We start from the raw sequence: 16,832 nt of genomic DNA on the forward strand, positions 1-16,832 counted from the left end.
TGATCTCTGCCTCCAGTCTTGCCCCTGTGCCCCACGCCCCATCTATTCTCTATTCTGCGGCTAGAGAAATCCTTTTAATATGCAACTGATCAGGGGCACCTGGGTGGCTTGGTTGAGCCTCAAACTTGTGATTTCGGCTCAGGTCATGATCTCATGGGTCGTGAGATTGAGCCTCATATCAGGCTCTATGCTCAGTGGGGAGTCTACTTGGGACTCTCTCTCTCTCAAATAAATCTTTTTTAAAATTCATTTTTCCCATTATCTCCCTTAGTGCCAAAGACAAGTGAAAACCCACTATATATCAACTACATTTCTCAACTATCTTCCCCCAAACTGGCATCAGCAGAAGAGTGGTGACTCTAGTAATTAATTATCCACTCCTGCGCTGCAGGCTTATAGCTTAGACTGCTCTCTCCCATCCCTGAGTCAATGTTTTGTGACCACAGAGACAGGGTGCTCCTTTAGGCAACAGGAGTGACTGTGCAAGGCAGAGCACAGACCGTGGAAACACAGAGCAGGGAAACAGAAACCTCACCCAGCAGTTCCAGTTAAATGCAGCTCTCCTATACAGACTTCTGACCCATGCTCAGCCACTCTAGGTCTTTCCATAAAACAATTCATCAGCTGAGGCAGTCTGACCAATTCCCTGAGCCAGGAGCATTCACCTAAGATTTACAGCCTGGCAATACCCAGATGATGATAAGGAAAGCACAAGCAAGGTACTACACGGACCTTCTGTCAGTACCAGTACCAGGGGTGGGGGGGCAACAACCTCTTCAGGAATAAAACGAATAATGGTTAGCTAGCTGCAATTGCAACTTGAGTAGCTTTGAAAAATAGCGACACAAGTTTTTGAGGAAATAAAGCTCCTTGAGGACTGTCAATAAGTGCCCCCTGAGAAATGTATATTTAAAGTGTTATATTAACTTAGGAGCTTATGGCACTTAAAAGGAACAAGACAGTTAACAAAGTCCCTATTCCTCATATAGGTAAACTACAGAGATCAACAAACTACTTTAAGTTACTTATTCAGCCAGACTATTTAAATAATTACTGGGAATTTCTCATTTGCAGATAAGAATATACCTACATAATTACTCTAAAGTATGGCAATCTGTTCCTGCTTACTTATGGCAGTGAGTGGATGGAGGTACCAATGAAAGAAGAAATACTGTATTTATTGTTTATCATTCTGCCAAGTAACCAGAGCTCAGAGTTAAGCACCTCACCTGTGTCACAAGCTGACCCTCTATCCCACACTGACCAGTACAGCAGTCATTGGCAATTGTGCAGCACAATCTCCAGGGAAGACCATGAACCTACTTGTAGGAACAAAACTCCTTGGCTTGGGGTATGGAGCCAGTGGAGACCAGGTTAAAACATAATATAAGCAGCTGGATTAAGAAACACCAATTTTTGCAGACAAATTAAGCAGATAAATCAGGAGAAAATTCTCGTATTATACAAACAAATGAGTTTCTTTAACAGACATGCACCTGTATTTAGAGATTAGCTTCTTCAATACCAGGTACAGTGCAAATGCACTAAGCACAGCCATAAATGACAGAATCATGAATGACAGTTAAAAGGATCTTTTTTTTTTTTTAAAGATTTTCTTTATTTATTCATGAGAGACAGATAGAGAAAAGCAGAGACATAGGCAGAGGGAGAAGCAGGCTCTCTGAGGGAGCCTGATGCAGGACTCAATCCCAGGACCCCAGCACCACAACCTGAGCCAAAGGCAGATGCTCAACCACTGAGCCATCCAGGCATCCCTAGAAGAATCTTTTGAGTTATGTCCCGCTCATTTATTTTCAGAAAAAAGAAACTGAGGCCAAAGAGGTCAAAAGACTTATTTATAGTCATACCATAAACATGTGGCACATCCAGAGCAGAAGCTAAGTCTCCTATTTCCACTATTCCAACCTAAAATTGAATCAAAAACTTGGGGAAAACATGGGAACAAGCAAACTGGATCACACTCAGACCAACATCATTACCAAGAGAAATACCAGCAGAGATGTTATGGGGAGTTGTCCTCCTGCTGTCGTAAACACTGGGGTTAGGGAGGACCATATCTTTTTTGTGTGTTTTTTGGTGGGCCTACCTTCCATTAGATAATCTACTGGTTTTGGTTGGTTGTTTTTGTTTTTTTTTTTTAAGATTTTATGTATTTATTCATGAGAGACACACACAGAGAGAGAGGCAGAGACATAGGCAGAGGGAGAAGCAGGCTCCCCATAGGGAGCCCAATGTGGGACTCGATCCCAGGACTCCGGGATCACACCCTGACTCGAAGGCACTCAACCGCTGAGCCACCCAGGTGTCCCTGGTTAGCTCTTTATATCTCATACTTAATACTGCTGGTTTAAACAATCAGGCCCACACACTTTAAACTTCTACACTGTAGGAATTACACTATCACTTTCAACTAGCCACTGAAATTCTTGCCTCGCCAAGCCCCACCTAAGTTTTCACTGCCCTCTTTGCCCACGTGACTCCAGGACAAAGTTAGGAAACAAGCTCCATGCTATTTATCTTCACTGTTGCTCAGTGACTTTCATTCTTCTCTAAATGACTTTCTATCATATTACCTACCTTTAATGTTTTTAAACATTCAAGCTTTTCCCCCATTTCTTCAGAGCCCCAACTGTTATCTGCTGCTACTCACTCCCTCCCAGCTGGTTTCCACCTTAATGAAGCTGATGTCATTTGGCTTAGGCTTCCTTAACTTCCTCTTCCTCCTATAAAATTGCCCCATCTTTTCACTTTTCTCTTTCCACCTTTCTCTCAGAGGAAGAAGTAGCCTTCCTTCCTTTGCAGGCTAAGTCCTCCACGCACCATTTCCCTTACCACATCTCCAGCTCCCCTCTGCTGGCTTCAAGTGCACTGCACATGCTCGGATCATCTGCATCCTTAATTACAACACACCCAAACAAAAGCAACTTGGATCCACTCAACCCTCCTACCTTTCCAGCTCTTCTTCCTCTCTGTGGCACATTTTCAAAGGCAGAGTTGAATCCTGCAACCACACCTCTTCAGCCAGCTTGCTCCTTAGGCTTTTTCCCCCTAGCTTCCTCTCTTTGCACCCAGACTTTCTGAGGTCTCCAGTGGTTTCCTTGTCACCATATGGAATCCTCTTCCTTTGGCTTCATTTCCTTAAACTCCCTGCAGCATTTGACTCTGCTGACTTACCTGGTTTCTTGAAATTGTTCTATGACTCTGAGGGCACTGACCACACTGGTTTTCTTTCTCTACTTAACTGTTTCTTTGCTGACTCTTCTTCTCCCAGGCCCCCAAAAAAGACATTCCTCAAATCAGGCTTCTCTTTTTTCAATCCACTCCTAATGGTTTCCTACTGGGGAATCCGTTCCTGTTTGTTTGTTTGTTTTATTTATTTATTTATTTGATAGTCACAGAGAGAGAGAGAGAGAGAGAGAGAGAGAGAGGCAGAGACATAGGCAGAGGGAGAAGCAGGCTCCATGCACCGGGAGCCCGATGTGGGATTCGATCCCAGGTCTCCAGGATCACGCCCTGGGCCAAAGGCAGGCGCCAAACCGCTGCGCCACCCAGGGATCCCCTCCGTTCCTGTTCCTAGGGGGATTTAGCTATCACTGCTGTACAGATATGCCACAAACCTCTACCTCTAGCCATGGCAACACTGGAGATTTCCAACTTCCTGCTGGATGGCTTTAGCTGACTTAATCACATCTAAATATGTTCTTCTCAAACGAATCTATTTTTATTCTATCCCAGATGATTCTTTTTTGATTTTCCTGTATCTTCTTCTAAGACTCTCAGAGTCTAAGCTTTTAGTAATTTCTGGCTCCTTTGTCTTACTTTCATACTGAATCAGTTACAAAGTCTATTTATTTTATTTTATTATTATTTTTAAAAAGATTTTATTTATTCATGAGAGACACAGAGAGAGAGGCAGAGACACAGGCAGAGGGAGAAGCAGGCTCCGTGCAGGGACTCGATCCCAGGTCTCCAGGATCAGGCCCTGGGCTGAAGGCAGGCGCTAAACCGCTAAGCCACCCAGGGATCCCCTGATTTTATTTTTTTAAGATTTTATTTATTTATTCATGAGAGACACACAGAGAGAAAGGTAGAGACACAGGCAGAGGGAGAAGCAGGCTTCATGCAGGGAGCCCATGCAGGACTCAATCCCAAAACCCTGGGATCACGACCTGAGCCAAAGGCAGATACTCAACCACTGAGCCACCCAGGTGCCCCATGATTTTATGTTTAAAAGAATCTCTAAGTATCTCTATCTCCACTGCCTTAATCCAGACCCTCACTAACCCTTTTCTGGGCTACTGTAAATCTCCTGGAGTTTTCTATGTCTTTAGACTCTCTATTTATGTTAAATAAACACTGGATTAATCTCCACTGAAGCATAGTTCTAATTACAGGGTTCCCTCACCTTCTTCAGTGGCCCGCAATCTACCTTCTGAGTCAGCTCATATTTTCTCTGCACATATCCTATGCTTCAGCCACCTGCACCACTCACTGCTACCTCAACATGTTTCCAGATCTGTATTCATATTGTTTCCTGCTTCAAAGGCCACCTCCCATTTACCAATGTCCTGATTCTTTCTATCCATTTTTCAGTCCTTAGCTCAAATACCACATCTGTGATGCTTTCTATAGTCCTTTCTCTCAACATTTCCTCGTACCTATCTAATGCCGCACACTTACATTTTTCTCTCATTTTTAACTAGTTGTGTCTACATTAACTCTACTAAACTGGAAGCTCCTTAAAGCCTGAATCCTCTTCAGGATTTAATATGTAATAGATATTCAATACATATTTGCCAAGTGACATGAATACACCTTCTTTAGTATTTTTGGATTTGGAGAAGAAATCTATGTTCACCTTATATATACATGGTACAATGGGAGCAAGAAGTCCTGGGTTTGACACCCTGTTCTGGCACTTAGCTGTGTGGTCTTTGGGTAAAATATTTAATCTCTCATAGCCTCAGTTTCCTGCTCAGTAATTTACAATAAAGTACTGAGAAAGTATTTAGCACCCCAGCACAGTTACACATATTTAATGTAGAGACAATATTTTCCAAAGATGGGCAACAATATAACCTATCCCACGTGCTTTTTTTTTTTTTAAAGGAAGCTCTATGCTCAATGTGGGGCTCGAACTCATGACTCTGAGATGGAGAGTCACATGCTGTACCGACTGAGCCAGTTTTAAATTACTTAAAAATTAAATCTTTAGTGGCACCTGGGTAGCTCAGAGAAATGTCCAAATGAATCCATGTCAAATAACAATTATTAATGTAATTTAATAAATTACACAGTAATTTATAAATAATGTTAGGTAATGATAAGGGCTCTCATGCTTATTACTTGTCCTTTTCTAGAAACTAAAAGAATCTATATTCTACCAGAAAAGCACAAAGTACTTAGAGCCATTTCCAAGTATTTATTTAAAATAAAGGACAGAATATTTTCTGTTTTATTTCCAAAACATTTCTGAACAATTCCTCATGCATTTGTTGTGTCTTTCTGGCCACAGTGGCCAAGTAAATCTATAAACTCAAGGTCCCCTCACTAGGTCAGAACTGTTCATTTTATCAAAATAATTTAGAATTTCTTGTTGTATCGGTAAGCTTCCAGATTTACTTCTTAAATTTTGTATAATAAATATTTTAGTTTGTACTTTCGAGTTCCTAAATGACATATCTTGTGTTGTTAAAATGTGCTTTTCCTAATGGCTTATATACCTTAGCAAAATTTTCCTATAACTTTCCCTCAAGTATTTGGTTCTTTTCAATATGTATAAATATAATATGCTTGTATTATGTGAATCAATATGAATAAAATATATAATTTACAAAAATAAAAGTTGCAACTTTTAAAGAATATACAAACTTCATAAAATTAAAAACATTTGCATTCTGCAATATACATTTATTTTAAAAAATGAACTTTAACTCACTACCAAAGTTTACCATCCTGTTAATTTGCCTAAACCATTTTCTACCTATTCTTGAATCTCAAAACAAAAATAAACCAAACACCAAAAAAAAAAAAAAAAAAAAATCAAATCCACTAATATTTTTTCTGGTTATGTGTCATAGATAGGGCAGCCCTGGTAGCTTAGCAGTTTAGCGCTGCCTTCGGCCCAGGGCGTGATCCTGGAGATCCAGAATCGAGTCCCACATCAGCCTCCCGGCATGGAGGCTGCTTCTCCCTCTCTCTAATAAATAAATAAAATCTTAAAAAAAAAAAAAAAAAAAGTCATAGATACTCACTGTGGAAAAGCTGGAAAATTTACAATTAACAAATGAATAAAGAAATGAATGCCCAGGGACATCTAGCTGGCTCAGTTGGGACGCACACACGATGTGTGATCTTGGGGTCATGAATTTCAGCTCCATGTTAGGTGTGGAGATTATATAAAAATAAATAGGGATGCCCCAGTGATACAGCTGGTTGAGTGTCTGACTCTTGGTTTTGGCTCATGTCGTGATTTTGGGGTCGTGAGATTGAGTCCCAAACTAAACTGCACTGAGTGTGGAATCTGCCTGAGATTCTCTCTTCCTCTTCCTCTGCCCCTCCCACTCATGTTCTCTCTCTCTCAAATAAATAAATATATCTTTAAAAAAATAAATAAGCTTTTAAAAAAAAGAAATGAATGTCCAAATGTTTACTGATTATTTCTGAGTAGTTGGAATATGATTACTTAATCTTTTACTCTCTCTCACACACACACTACATAAAGAAAATGTTAACAATTGCACAAAAATATTTCCACCATCACAGAAAATTCTATCGCATAGTGTTTCACTATTATACTGCCTCCCAGGACTGGGTTTTGTAATGGATACATTTTGGTCTCTATCCATGGGATTACAATTCCATTGACCAGGCAAATATACACACATGAAATGACAAACAGAAGGCCAGTTAAAAATAAGAGAAAAAAACACAAATATTTAACCAAAGTTCAAAGAAATAGAGGTTGATATGGAAAATCATAAAGGAGGACAGATAGGCACGCCTGGGTGGCTCAGTGGTCAAGGGTCTGCCTTTGGCTCAGGGTGTGATCGTGAGGTTCCAAGAACAAGTTCTGCATAGGGCTCCCTGCCGGGAGCCTGCTTCTCCCTCTGCCTATGTCTCTGCCTCTCTTTCTGTATCTCTCATGAATAAATAAAATCTTTAAAAAAATAAGGGAGACAGATATTTATTGACTTAATTCATGGAGGGATATATATACATTGCACTAGGCACCCAAGCAAGATTTAAAGGCTACAGTCTGAAAAGGAGACTGTCAATCACCACCGTCCCCCCCCTTTCCTATCATTAATGAATGAACTACATGATATCAGTATCTCCAGTCCTTATGAAGGTGATGATTTCAGACTTCTAGTCCTAAAGTGCTGTGATCCAAAGAGAAGAAAAGAAAAAGGCACCAGAGAGTAAGGAAGCCAAGTGAAAAAAATCTGAAGTTGACAGAATGAGCTGGGTTCCCAGAACATAAAGCAGACCCAACGGTGATTTTGTGTTGAAGAAATGTTCACTTCTTCAACATCATTTATTGAGTGCCTACTACAAGCCAGGCACTGTTCTAAAGTGATAAGGATACAACAGTGCTCAAACAGATTAAAAATCCCTTTTTTCTAGAATCTGGCATTCTAGAAGGGGAGACAAGTAATTTTTTTTTTAAGATTTTATTTTTATTTATTCATGAGAGACTCAGAGACAGAGAGAGAGGCAGAGACACAGGCAGAGGGAGAAGCAGGATCCATGCAGGGGGCCTGACGTGGGACTTGATCCCGGGTCCCGAGGATTAGGCCCTGGGCTGAAGGCGGCGCTAAACCGCTGAGCCACCAGGGCTGCCCGGAAACAAGTAATTAAAAAAAATAAATAAAAAGCTATATTGCATGCCAGGTGATGATTAGTGCTACAGAGTAAAATGAAGCAGGAAAAGGGATAGGCAGGTGCAGTTATTTTATTTTTTTATTTTTATTTTTAAAGATTTTATTTATTTATTCATGAGAGACACAGAGAGAGAGGCAGAGACACAGGCAGAGGGAGAAGCAGGCTCCATGCAGGGAGCCCGACGTGGGACTCGATCCCAGGGTCTCCAGGATCAGGCCCTGGGCCGAAGGTAGCGCTAAACTGCTGAGCCACTGGGGCTGCCCGGTGCAGTTATTTCAAATGAGGGGTTCAGGGAAGGCTCAGTGAGAAGGTGAAATCTGAGCCAAGACCTGAAGGAAGTGACAGGCTGAGTGAAGTAGAGGTCTGGGGCTGAGTAGTGAGGCAGGAATAGAGTAGACCAAGGTGGTAAAGTAGGGAAAGGCAAGAATGGTTTGTTCTAGACTGATCTCTAGGTCTCAGAGTCTGGAGACATAGACTTCAGAATTGGAGAGAACTTTATAGGTCACTTAGTACAACTACCCATTAGATTATTAAACCCATATTGCCCTTCCCAAGCAACCATGTTGTCTTGGCTTGAACGATTTTATGTTTATTTATTTATTTATTTTACTTATTCGTTTATTTAAAGTAAGCTCTATGTCCAACTGCGGCTTAAACTCACCATCCCGAGATCAAGAGTCACATGTTCTACCAAGCCAGCCACACCGGGGCCTGAACAATTTTAGTGTATATGTATCTACCTCCACAGCCCAAGATAGCCTGTCCATCCTTGCACAGCCCAGCTTTCAGACCTTAATTAGTGCAGAAATCTGTTTCCTAGTAACATCTACTCTTTATTCTTTTTAGGGACACTCTGTGTGTACCACATGCTTCAGATGTTTGAAGATAACTTTCAAGTCTTCTCTCCCATTTCTCTTTTCAGGTTAAAGTCAACCACCAGTTGTTTTAACTCTTTTCTAAGTGACATGGTCATATGTCATTTAACAGTAAATTAAGGGAGTCTCAAATGCAAGCCCAAAAAACTGACTTTAACTTATATTACATAATATAGGATTTATTAGAAAGATATGAAGTAGGGCACAGAACTGAGGAAAAGCTAAAGAATCAGGTCTTTGGGAACAAATACAGAGCAGCTCCAGTATCCACATATTAGGAATTAATCCATGGTTGTGATGAAGGAGGTTTGTCACTGCGTCATTCAACCTAAGATTCAAATTATTTTTTTAAAGGTTTTATTTATTTAATCGAGAGAGAGAGAGAGAGAGAGAGAGAGAGAGAGAGAGAGAGAGAGGCAGAGACATAGGCAGAGGGAGAAGCAGGCTCCATGCAGGGAGCCCGACGTGGGACTCAACTCGACCCCGGGTCTCCAGGATCACGCCCTGGGCCGTAGGCCATGCTAAACCGCTGAGCCACCTGGGCTGCCCCCTAAGATTCAAATTAAAGGAGGAGCACATCTATTTGTTTAACACCTATTGGCCTAACCTGGGTCATGTGCCCACCACTTACTAGGTCTGGGATGGATTGTTTCCTCAAAGCAAAACTAAGTTGCTATTCCCAGAAAACCCTAGACTGGATGCTGAGTAGATCCCAACAACTTATATACACTAACTTCTCTCAAAATGTGATGCCTCAAATCTTTTTTTTTTTTTTTTTAATATTTATTTATTTATTTATGATAGTCACAGAGAGAGAGAGAGGCAGAGACACAGGCGGAGGGAGAAGCAGGTTCCATGCACCAGGAGCCTGATATGGGATTCGATCCCGGGTCTCTAGGATCGCGCCCTGGGCCAAAGGCAGGCGCCAAACCGCTGCGCCACCCAGGGATCCCTGATGCCTCAAATCTAACATAAGATTTAGGTGTGGAGGAGGAGCAAAGCCCCCCACACTTGTTGTACGACCTTGGGCAAGTTACCACACTCTGCCTCAGTTCCTATCTGTAAGACAGTGATGGTCACAACTTTGTTGTACTTGTAGCAATCAAGTAAGAAAATGTATGTGATACATTTCATGAGTCCAAAGCTAATTATAGTAGCCAATGCTCATTGACCACCTGTCTCTGACATAGATTATTTTAATGTAATCTTCAAAACAACCCTATGAAGTAGAAGGTTACCGGAGTCTGACTATCCAGATTCAAATCATGACTCCATCACTGATTTGTGTGACCTTGAACAAGTTACTTGTTGTGTCTGTTTCCTCACCTTAAGTAGGGGTAATTCTAATAACATAGAGGGTGATTGTGAAGACTGAAGTAATACAAGTAAAATTCTTAGAGCTATGCCTAGTATATAATAAACATCCAATAAATATTAGCTATTACTATGACTGGTGGTAGTAGTAGTAGTTATCCCAATTTTATAGATAAGCAAAATGAGGCACTGGGATGTTATAGCACTTAAGTGTTCAAAGTTTCAAGTGGTAGAACAGAATTTGAAACTCATTTTAGGTACTCCTACCTACTGTACTCCACAGACTTTGAAAGTTGGGGTGGGGGGGGAAGCAGTATTTGGACTTTAACCCTAAACTCAAGTCACACAAATTAAGGATATTTACAAATGAAACTCAAACAAAAGAAGAGGGAAATGAACTGCTGATACGTATCTTTAGAATATCAGCTAAGAGCCGAAGCAGGTATCTAGAGAAAACCAGGAATACTCCTATCATTTTGTTAAGAATAAGTTTTCTCTTAGCCCTACTGGAAATCAGGCCCTTCCCAAGGGTAAGCCTTCTGATTAATCCCTTCAATCTCATTTTTTAAAAGATTTTATTTTTATTATTTTTTTTAAAAGAATTTATTTTTAAGTAATCTCTACACCCAACACGGGGCTGGAATTTACAAACCCAAGATCAAGCTCATATGTCCCACCACTGAGCCAGCCAGGAACCCCTTAATCTCTTTTCTAATGTTACTCTTATTTTTTAAAGATTTTATTTATTCATGAGACACACACACACACACACACACACACACACACACAGAGAGAGAGAGAGAGAGAGAGGCAGCGACATAGGCAGAGGGAGAAGCAGGCTCCATGCAGGGAGCCCAACGTGGGACTCGATCCCAGGTCTCCAGGATCACACTCCGGGCTGAAGGTGGCGCTAAACCGCTGGGCCACCAGGGCTGCCCTAACGTTATTCTTATTGACAAAGTTATTTAATGATTCCAAAGAAGTTAACTTCCCCAAACAATTCACAGTAGCAGAGAAAAAAAGACACACACACACACACAATAAATACCTGCATCATACTGAGAAAACCGTGAGCAAGGCATAATGGTAGAAGACACAGTTAACTTTGCCTATCAGGGATCCCTGGGTGGCTCAGGGGTTTAGCGCCTGCCTTTGGCCCAGGGCTTGATCCTGGAGACCCAGGATCAAATCCTGCATCGGGCTCCCTGCATGGAGCCTGCTTCTTCCTCTGCCTGTGTCTCTGCCTCTCTCTCTCCCTGTCTTCATGAATAAATAAATAAAATCTTTATTTAAAAAAAACAAAACAAAAACTCTGCCTACCAAAAAAGGTAAATGCCTCTTGTTTATGAAGTATGGCCATCATGAAAGATCTAAATGTGAGACAAGATTCCATCAAAATCCTAGAGGAGAACACAGGCAACACCCTTTTTGAATTCGGCCACAGTAACTTCTTGCAAGATACATCCATGAAGGCAAAAGAAACAAAAGCAATAATGAACTACTGGGACTTCATCAAGATAAGAAGCTTTTGCACAGCAAAGGATACAGTCAACAAAACTAAAAGACAACCTACAGAATGGGAGAAGATATTTGCAAATGACATATCAGATAAAGGGCTAGTTTCCAAAATCTATAAAGAACTTATTAAACTCAACACCAAAGAAACAAACAATCCAATCATGAAATGGGCAAAAGACATGAAGAGAAATCTCACAGAGGAAAACATAGACATGGCCAACATGCACATGAGAAAATGCTCTGCATCACCTGCCATCAGGGAAATACAAATCAAAACCACAATGAGATACCACCTCACACCAGTGAGAATGGGGAAAATTAACAAGGCAGGAAACAACAAATGTTGGAGAGGATGCGGAGAAAAGGGAACCCTCTTACACTCTTGGTGGGAATGTGAACTGGTGCAGCCACTCTGGAAAACTGTGTGGAGGTTCCTCAAAGAGTTAAAAATAGACCTGCCCTACGACCCAGCAATTGCACTGCTGGGGATTTACCCCAAAGATACAAATGCAATGAAACGCTGGGACACCTGCACCTGTATGTTTCTAGCAGCAATGTCCACAATAGCCAAACTGTGGAAGGAGCCTCGGTGTCCATCGAAAGATGAATGGATAAAGAAGATGTGGTTTATGTATACAATGGAATATTACTCAGCCATTAGAAACGACAAATACCCACCATTTGTTTCAACGTGGATGGAACTAGAGGGTATTATGCTGAGTGAAGTAAGTCAATCGGAGAAGGACAGTGTATGTTCTCATTCATTTGGGGAATATAAATAATAGTGAAAGGGAATATAAGGGAAGGGAGAAGAAATGTGTGGGAAATATCAGAAAGGGAGACAGAACATAAAGACTCCTAACTCTGGGAAATGAACTAGGGGTGGTGGAAGGGGAGGAGGGCAGGGGGTGGGGGTGAATGGGTGATGGGCACTGAGGGGGACACTTGACGGGATGAGCACTGGGTGTTATTCTGTATGTTGGTAAATTGAACACCAATAAAAAATTAATTTATTGGGGATCCCTGGGTGGCGCAGTGGTTTAGCGCCTGCCTTTGGCCCAGGGCGCGATCCTGGAGACCCGGGATCGAATCCCATGTCGGGCTCCCGGTGCATGGAGCCTGCTTCTCCCTCTGCCTGTGTCTCTGCCTCTCTCTCTCTCTCACTGTGTGCCTATCATAAATAAATAAAAAAAATTAAAAAAAAATTAATTTATTAAAAAAAAAAAGAAGTATGACCATCAAGGAACCTAAATGTTCAAAAAGGTGAGGTGATTTTATGTACACTAGTCAAACAATGGTGTCTTCAAAATCAGTTCATGAAGTAAAGCTTCACTCAGTCATATGGTACTGAGAGTACTACCATGTTCTGAATACAATATCCTATGAAGTATTCATTCATCAAATATTTATTGATCACCTACCACTGTTCTAGAAGACAGAGGTAAGCTGGTGAAAAAGATAAAGGCTCTACTCTCACAGAGCTTACATTATAAGTAGATATTATAAAAAAGAAATTGAGGCTCAGTTCCCAGGTCTGACTCTAAAACCTACACTATGTATTTTGACTATATTGTGTCTCACTGGAAAGACACAGCTTCTCCTAAAGTCCACACCTAACCACATAGTCCTGACAGCCTTGTCTGCAACAATTTAGGGTTCCTCTCTGTTGGCAGTCCAGTGTCACTTTCTCAGCGTTCTTACCCCAACTCCCAAGAGCAAAAAGATTGCTTGGTCAGTAGTTTAACACCTCATACTGACATGTATGAATTTCTTTTTCTCCCTCATTAGTCCCTAAACTCCCTCAGGGCAAGAGCCACGTCTTAGCCTCTTTATAGGTCTAGATGATAGTACAGGAGATAACAGCTGAATGGAATTCATGAGAACATTTCAACAGAGTAGAGAGTGGAAGCCAGGCTGCAATGAACTAAGGAGTAAAAGAGAGGGCAACGGTGTCTGCTCTTCAAGAACAAGTCTGGAAAGGAAAAAGAGGGAAGTGGAAGTCGTCTGAAGGAGAAATGTGATCACAGGAAAGTTTTATACTTTTCTAAGAATGAGAAAGATTTGAACATATTTGTTGGTAAGGTAATACAGCACAGTAGAAAGAGCAGGGCCGGCAGAGTCAGGCTTGAATTTGATTCTGGCCTCACTATTCTGGCCTTCTGTCACTTACTATGTCGGCAGGCAAATCACTTAACCTCTGTACTTCAACTTACACATAAATAAAAAGAGAATGAAAGAACCTATACCTCGCTGTGACAATGACAGCACTTGGCAAACAGAGAAAATCCAATAAATGGTATTGATTATTACTGTATGTGTGGAAGCCTGGACTCTGGTGTTCTAACCCCTCCTACGTAGCTTGTGCTTCAACATGGATTTCCTATCCTAGTCTATGTGTAATATGTGATAGCAAAGAAACAGGATCCTTATTTCTTCTGTGTGTACCATCCTCTGTGCTATTCCACTTCTTTGTGACAGTCTGCATGAGCGCATGAATGGCTACTGTGGAAAATTACTGATGTCATCAGCTGAGGAAGTAGACAACCTGGAGAACAAGCAGATGAAACTGATGTTAAATCATCAAAATGTACAAGATTCTGGGCTCCTGCCAAAATTCATTGAGAACTCGGAAGAGAGAAACTGAAAACACAAACACACAGAACGTTGTTTAACTTCCTAAGCCAACAAGGTGTTCCCAGCATCCACCCCAGGCACAGAAAGATGGCTGTATGATAAAAGAGACAGTTCTCGGGGCTCCTGGGTGGCTCAGTAAGTAGGTTGAGCGTCCAGCTCTTGGTTTTTGCTCAGGTTGTGACCTCACAGTCATGGGATCAAGCCCTGAATGCAGTTCTGCACTCAGTGCAGAGTCGGCCTCAGATTCTCTCTCAAATAAATTTTAAAAATCAAGGAAGAAAGAAAAGAAAGAAGAGAAAGAAAGAAAGAAAGAAAAGGTTCTCTCTTGAGTTCCTGTCTCAATATTTCACCCTAATGTCTGGTTCATTTCTGTGAGGTGCTACTCGGGTTCAACCAACTTTTCCGCCATCTGACAAGTTTCCAAATTCACAAGATTAGTATGCTTTTTATAAATTTTAAATAATTTTTGTTCACAGCCTTTTAAAATTAATGCTCTTGTGCTCACCTCAGCAGCACATATACTAAAGTTAATACTCTGGTCATGGGTCATGTTCACCTGTTACCCATACATGATCAACAGATACACCTCACACCTTCCTCCTAACCGTATCACACATCTCCAGGCTACTGTGACAATTAAAGATGAAAAGCCTACATATATCTAGGATTATTGGAAGACAGGAAAGATAACGACCTCCATTTAGAATCAATTACAGATTAATCACGGAGAAGAGAAATAAATACGTAAAACAAAGATGATATAATTATTGATTAGAGTTCAGAGAAAGCTGGAAGATAAGGAAGAAGATGAGGAGGAACAGAAGTAAGAAATGTATGTGTATCTACGAACTTAATTACAAACAATCACTAAAAGCTACAAGTAGGGGCGCCTGAGTCAGTTAAGCATCTGACTCGATTTCTGCTCAGGTGGTGATCCTGGGGTCTGGGGATCCAGCTCCAAGTACTGCTCCCTGCTGAGGACAGAGTCTGCTTCAGATTCTTAACCTTTCCCTCTGCTTACTCTAAAACAAATAAAATCTTTCTTAAAAAATAAAAGCTACAAGCAAACAAGTAAAAGTTGGAAATTCAATTTTTGTGAATCAAGGTCTTATTAGGAACTTGAATTTACCAAGAAAGAATAAGAAAGAAGGGTTAAGGATATTCCAGGACATCTTTAATAACCCACCAAACCCCAAAAAAAGCCAGCAACCCACCACACATTTCAAGACTGGAAAATACGACAGTCATCCATCACAGAAAACAAACTTCAAAACATCTCTTCTTCCTCCATGTAAAAAGCATCGTGGATCATTAAACTGAGTGTAAGAATAATTTTCGGAATTCCAATCCCAACCACGCTGAGTGACCCCGGCTAATACACGCCTCAGTTTCCCCAGGTGTAACGAGTCTCGGCCTGAATCTGAGCCTGTGTTCTGACCCCGAACCTGAATCTTCAACGTCAAGTCACAAGTTAAACCTGAGGAAGAGCCCGCAGCTCAAAGGTGCCCGAGGCAGCTTTAAAAAAAAAACAAAAAGAAAAGAAAAAGAAAGAGGTCCCCCCGCCTGAGGTGCGGCTTCTGTGAAACCGCTCGCAGCTGTGGAGGGGGAGGTCTGCGTTCCGGCTCGAGCCCCCAGGCTCCCCGCTCCCGCCCGCCGCGCTGCGAGGCCGCCCCCGGCCCGGGCGGGGACGCGGGGGCGCAGCGACACGCGGGTCCGAGCCCCGCCGCCGCCGCCCCGCAGGCCCCGCCCCCGCCCCGCGACAGCCCGAGCCCGGCGCCCCCCGCCGGCGCCCCATCCCACGCGGGCACGTGCAAGGACCGACCCCGCCGCTCTCCCGGCCGCGGGCGGCGCTTCTCCCCTCGTCTGCCCCGTCAGCCCGTCCGTCAGGCGGTCGGTCGGTCCACAGCCGCCCCCGCGACCCCAGCGGAGAGGCGGGTGTGGGCGCCAGGCTCCGCAGACCGCTCCTTCCGCACTCACCTGCCTGGCGCGCGATGTCTACCTGGCGGCCGCCAGTCCCTGCCACCTCAGTGCCAACCTGGGTCTGTCTCGCGGCTCCACCGCTCGGACCCAGTCAGCGCTCGGCGGCGCCACTGCGCACGCGGGCCGGGCCGGGCGGGGAAGGGGGGGGTAATGCCGCGGAGCATGCTGGGGGCTGTAGTCCTCCGGGTCCCCACACACGAACCGCCTTCCTAGCCCAGACCCGGCCCTCTGAAGCCCAATTTTAGCCCAGCAATATCCACTGGACTTTCATGTGCACTGCAGCCCGAGCAGCTCAGGGCAATATGGGGTGGACCGGCGGTTGGGATGCAGGACAGATGCGGCAGGACTCTGGAAAGGAGCGGCCCTTTTTTTTGTTTTTGTTTTTAATAATAAATTTTCTATTGGTGTTCAATTTGCCAACATACAGAATAACACCCAATGCTCATTCCGTGAAGTGCCCCCCTCAGTGCCCGTCACCCATTCACCCCCACCCCCGCCCTCCTCCCCTTCCACCACCCCTAGTTCGTTTCCCAGAGTTAGGAGTCTTTATGTTCTGTCTCCCTTTCTGATATTTCCTACCCATTTCTTCTCCCTTCCCTTCTATTC

At 42.8% G+C, this 16,832-nt stretch overlaps 1 protein-coding gene across 6 annotated transcripts in view; it reads right to left on the reverse strand.

The window, feature by feature from the left end:
* SGSM3 (small G protein signaling modulator 3) overlaps positions 1 to 16,365 on the reverse strand; it is a 45,885-nt gene extending 29,520 nt beyond the window's left edge. For 2 of the 6 annotated variants that reach the window (XM_041754032.1, XM_041754026.1), the window contains exon 1: positions 16,224 to 16,365. The gene's annotated coding sequence lies outside the window, so the exon portion shown is untranslated. Of the gene's footprint in view, positions 1 to 16,068; positions 16,089 to 16,223 lie in introns of those variants that run through there. The other 4 variants (XM_041754031.1, XM_041754027.1, XM_041754029.1 and 1 more) reach the window with 3 other exon arrangements.
* Positions 16,366 to 16,832: the final 467 nt, after the last annotated feature.

The sequence above is a fragment of the Vulpes lagopus genome, chromosome 5 (assembly GCF_018345385.1).
Source record: "Vulpes lagopus strain Blue_001 chromosome 5, ASM1834538v1, whole genome shotgun sequence".
Taxonomy (NCBI): Eukaryota; Metazoa; Chordata; class Mammalia; order Carnivora; family Canidae; genus Vulpes; species Vulpes lagopus.